We start from the raw sequence: 6,000 nt of genomic DNA on the forward strand, positions 1-6,000 counted from the left end.
AAAAACTGATAAAGAGACAAACATCAGTAAGTTAACTAATAGCCATTTGGTTCCGGTTTGAGCTTTTATACTTGTAATGGAAGGAAAATTAAAGGTGTAGAATGAACATGCACATACTGCATACTGTAAGACATACATCAACATGGCTATAGGTAGAGTAGGCTATGGTTACTCCCCCAAAAAAGGCTGTGACCACCGTGCCTTATCGTGCCTTATCGTGCCTCTCTCGTCTTTGTAGCGGTCACATGACCATTAACATACAAAAAAGCCTGCGGCAACGTCATTCTACTTATTATGAAAGAAAGGTACCAACACATTTTGAATGATCCCAAAAGGTTTAGACGGTCTTTGTCAGACTTAACCCATATGAAAAAAGTAGGAGCATTTATAGATGCAGACACTACTCCACTAAACTAGTCACTAAATTTGTATTGTCAGCATTTAAAATGTATGGTGTTACGATGTTGTCAGACAGCTTTTACGGTACTTTATCTGCCTCTATTAAATAAAGCTTTCTGGGTAAATTCATTTGAATCTAAAACCTTTTTTGGATATTCAGTTAACCGTTAGGGATCTGCTGCATATGGTGAGAGGCATAAAGTACTTGATAGTAGAGGAGGTAAGTGTCAATGTCATCCCTCCCATGGCTGACTCGGAGGAGCTAAAGGAGAACACATCAGCGGAGAGTGAGGACCTAGTCACTGTCATTTCTGATCTGAGCAGCACCTTCCCCTCTAACAGGAGCCCTGTCAGCAGAACCTCTCTGGTCTCCATTAAACAGAACTCAAGCTGTTCAAATATCCGTACTTCTCTTGTTTCCTGTAAAAAGTCCTCCCTCCAGGGCTCGAACAGCAGAGCATCCCTGATTTCCAGTGAGGAACTAGCAATGGTCACACCTCTTAGCCAGGGCTCAACCAGGAGAACTCCTCCATATCTGTAAAAGAGCCCTCCCACCAGGTCTCAATCAGCAGAACCTCCCTGGTGTCTTGTGAGGATCAAGCCATGGCCCTCCCTCTCAGTAAAGGCTCTAGTCACATCTCCCTGCACTCAGGAATGAGATTGATATTACATTTTCCCAGGGTTCAGCCATGGTTCAACCAGCATAATCTCCCTGGTCTGTAAAAGAGCCCTCCAGCCAAGGCACAACCAACAGACCCTCACTGCTCTCTGTAAAAGAGCACCCCAGCCAAGGCAGAACCTCTCTGGTCTCCCTTAAACAGAATTCCAGCCATTCAAACATCTTTCATCTCCTGTAAAAAGTCCTCCCACCAGGGCTTAAACAGCAGAGCCTTCCTGATTTCCAGTGAGGATCTAGCAATGGCCATACCTCTTAGCCATGGTTCAACCAGCAGAACCTCCCTGGTCTCTGGCAAATTGTCAGACAGTAGATATTAGATTACAATTCCTGGTTCCTGTATTGGTGGCTCCTTTGCAGCTGCTTGTTCAGACCATAGCAGCCCTGTGCAGGAGCTTCAGACAGCTGTGGAGATGGCGTCATTGTGTTTCAGTCAAGCAGAATCACTGGATATATCTCCCCCTATGATCATTGAGAGCATTGAGGCTCCCCTACTTCCTTTAAAGACTCATCTTCCACCAAGCTTTATGTCAGCCACTCCAGGAGCATCCCTCTTGGAGAAGGTATGGTGGATTCAACATTTGAAAATGTCATCTCTGTGTTAAGATTTCCGGGGACTTTATCCTCAACTCTGTTGGTTGAGGAAAAGGATGACTATTCTTCTAATTAGTCCACCTCTTTCAGTCAGAACCCACCACTCTGTGTGTCAGTTGGATCCAAACTAGGCTCAGCAGTGAGGTTATCCTCTCGGGTGAGAGAGCAGTCTCCCAGCAGGACAACACCAGAGTCCTGGAGGTGGTGGAGAAGATGCAGAGGCAGCTTAAGGACACTGCATCAGAGCCCACTATTAACATGACATAATCTCAGGACTCGCGTCTACCAGCTGCCATCTGTACAGTCTAGTCATGTATAGAGGTCAGTCAGAAGAACCCGATGGCAGAGCAAGTGAAGGGAGTGCTTTACCTCTAAATGCCTGAGCTCCTCAATTGAACAGCCCATTCAGAGACAGTAAAGAATTAATAGTGAACTTGTCTGCTGTGGCTCAGAACATAATCAGTTCTGTTTACCTGAACGTTGCTGAGATATCCTGCACTGGTGGGGTAAAAGGACTGGATAACCAGTTAAGACGCAGCTTATCACCCCCCGCAGCTACTCGCCCAAGCCTCTCCAGGTTCTCCTTTACCTAAATCCAGATAGCAGATGTTCTGAAAGAGCTGCAAAACCTGGACCCATACAAATCAGCTGGGCTTGACAAGCTGGACCCTCTATTTCTGAAACTATCCACCGCCATTGTTGCAACCCCTATTACCAGCCTGTTCAACCTCTCTTTCATATCGTCTGAGATCCCCAAGGATTGGAAAGCTGCCGCAGTCATCCCCCTCTTCAAAGGGGGAGACACCCTGGACCCAAACTGTTACAGACCTATATCCATCCTGCCCTGCCTATCTAAGGTCTTCGAAAGCCAAGTCAACAAACAGGTCACTGACCATCTCGAATCCCACCGTACCTTCTCCGCTGTGCAATCTGGTTTCCGAGCCGGTCACGGGTGCACCTCAGCCACGCTCAAGGTACTAAACGATATCATAACCGCCATCGATAAAAGACAGTACTGTGCAGCCGTTTACATCGACCTGGCCAAGGCTTTCGACTCTGTCAATCACCATATTCTTATCGGCAGACTCAGTAGCCTCGGTTTTTCTAATGACTGCCTTGCCTGGTTCACCAACTACTTTGCAGACAGAGTTCAGTGTGTCAAATCGGAGGGCATGTTGTCCGGTCCTCTGGCAGTCTCTATGGGGGTGCCACAGGGTTCAATTCTCGGGCCGACTCTTTTCTCTGTATATATCAATGATGTTGCTCTTGCTGCGGGCGATTCCCTGATCCACCTCTACGCAGACGACACCATTCTGTATACTTCCGGCCCTTCCTTGGACACTGTGCTATCTAACCTCCAAACGAGCTTCAATGCCATACAACACTCCTTCCGTGGCCTCCAACTGCTCTTAAACGCTAGTAAATCCAAATGCATGCTTTTCAACCGTTCGCTGCCTGCACCCGCACGCCCGACTAGCATCACCAACATGGATGGTTCCGACCTAGAATATGTGGACATCTATAAGTACCTAGGTGTCTGGCTAGACTGTAAACTCTCCTTCCAGACTCATATCAAACATCTCCAATCTAAAATAAAATCTAGAGTCGGCTTTCTATTCCGCAACAAAGCCTCCTTCACTCACGCTGCCAAACTTACCCTAGTAAAACTGACTATCCTACCGATCCTCGACTTCAGCGATGTCATCTACAAAATAGCTTCCAATACTCTACTCAGCAAACTGGATGCAGTTTATCACAGTGCCATCCGTTTTGTTACTAAAGCACCTCATACCACCCACCACTGCGACCTGTATGCTCTAGTCGGCTGGCCCTCGCTACATATTAGTCGCCAGACCCACTGGCTCCAGGTCATCTACAAGTCCATGCTAGGTAAAGCTCCGCCTTATCTCAGTTCACTGGTCACGATGGCAACACCCACCCGTAGCACGCGCTCCAGCAGGTGTATCTCACTGATTATCCCTAAATCCAACACCTCATTTGGCCGCCTTTCGTTCCAGTTCTCTGCTGCCTGTGACTGGAACGAATTGCAAAAATCGCTGAAGTTGGAGAATTTTATCTCCCTCACCAACTTCAAACATCTGCTATCTGAGCAGCTAACCGATCGCTGCAGCTGTACATAGTCTATCGGTAAATAGCCCACCCAATTTTACCTACCTCATCCCCATACTGTTTATATTTATTTACTTTTCTGCTCTTTTGCACACCAATATCTCTACCTGTACATGACCATCTGATCATTTATCACTCCAGTGTCAATCTGCAAAATTGTATATAGACTCTCTTTTTTTTCTACTGTGTTATTGACTTGTTAATTGTTTACTCCATGTGTAACTCTGTGTTGTCTGTTCACACTGCTATGCTTTATCTTGGCCAGGTCGCAGTTGTAAATGAGAACTTGTTCTCAACTAGCCTACCTGGTTAAATAAAGGTGAAATAAAATAGAAAATAAAAAAATAATTGGCCAAGGCTCTGACACTGTCAACTTGTGAGGCAACAGTATTGACACCACTTGTGCTGAATGTCAAAAAGGAGATGGCTACAGCTGTAGTTAGTCAACTAAAACATTTATTGAGTCAGGAAGTTATTTCTGTCTCCCGGGACACAATCACTGGATAGACCTGAGACAAGCCTTGAGAGCGATCCTGAAGAAGACAAAGGAGTATTCTGCTCTTAAAGGCCACAATATGGTTCTCCCTGATGACACCAATGACCAGCTTATTGTCTCTATTGTAGGTGACATCTATCTTGAGCTGTGTCACAAAATCAGCCACAGCCTCAGCCCATTTGAGGTTGAGCTTGACGAGGTTCTCCAGAAGTTCCAAAATCCACTCTCAAAGACTGTATTGTGTGTGCTGGAGTCCAAAAAAGTGCCACATAGCCAGAGGAAGTCCACTCCTGAACCAGGAAGTTCCCACTTGCCAGTGGGAGCAAGTCTGTTTGCTCTAAGAGTGATGATAGTGAGGTCACAGTCCACTATAACCAACTTCTTGTGAAAGTTGTGGAGAAACTGTCGAGGAAAATGCTCCTACAGGGCCTCAACTTTCCTGAGTGGCACACCCAAAAGACCACAAAGCTGACAGAATAAATGAAACAAAAGTACAAACACGTTTCAAAGGTTTATCCTTTTCTGGAGAAAGATATTATGGATTTCCTTTCCCTGAACCAAGTCAAACCAAATGGATCAGCAACTCAGTTATGGCCAATTATATTCACCCAGACCATCTGCCTGAGAGGGACATGATATCACACTGGGCTCCATTGGATGAACTTGTACCCATCCTCCTCAAAAAGATCCATCCAGGTGATTGTAATGCTGACACCTATGTGAAAGAGCTGAAGTTGCCCACAAGTTAAATAAAGGCTCAATTAAACATTAAAAAAATTAAAAAGAACAGAGCTCAATCTCATCACTCTGGGTGTGATTGATAAGACTCACAAACTGCCCACCAGAAATCCTGATGTTGTCATGGTGGAAAAAGATGACATTATACTGGAATCCTTCCTTGACAAATTGGCCTGCAATATCCAAAGCACCTTGCTCAAGGGGGCAGGTTCTCAGGAGGCTATCCAGCAAGCACCAGCAGAGAGAAGACTGGCTGTTTGAGGCCATCCCTGAGGTGTTGATAAAATAAGTCCAAAGTCATGATTTATCTGTGTACCAGACTACACTACCACGTGATAATGTTGCCACAATCATCATGGACAACACTGAGGTGCTAGATGTCCTTGCACCCTCAGAAGGCCTCAGTACTTGAGTTAATGTGTGAATCCATGATCATCAACGAATTGGAGCAGGGAAAACCACATGAGTTGCTCCGTGCGAAGGAAAGACAAGTATACAATTTAAAATTCCACTCCTTTTACAATTCATTCAGACTTTTATATTCCAGGGGGAATATGTGCCCAGGGGAATAAGATGTTTCAGTTAGACAGTATAGTGAAGATGGATCTTAGTGCTATGTACTGGCAACCCATCATTCAGGGCAGGTTGGGCAGGGGATGCCTGTTTTGCATGTTATTTTGGCATTAATACATGTCAAAAACTTTATTTGTCACATGCGCCAAATACAACATGTGTAGACCTTACTGTGAAATGCTGAATACAACATGTGTAGACCTTACTGTGAAATGCTGAATACAACATGTGTAGACCTTACTGTGAAATGCTGAATACAACATGTGTAGACCTTACTGTGAAATGCTGAATACAACATGTGTAGACCTTACTGTGAAATGCTGAATACAACATGTGTAGACCTTACTGTGAAATGCTGAATACAACATGTGTAGACCTTACTGTGAAATGCTGA

Source organism: Oncorhynchus kisutch, linkage group LG10 (genome assembly GCF_002021735.2).
Source record: "Oncorhynchus kisutch isolate 150728-3 linkage group LG10, Okis_V2, whole genome shotgun sequence".
NCBI lineage: Eukaryota > Metazoa > Chordata > Actinopteri > Salmoniformes > Salmonidae > Oncorhynchus > Oncorhynchus kisutch.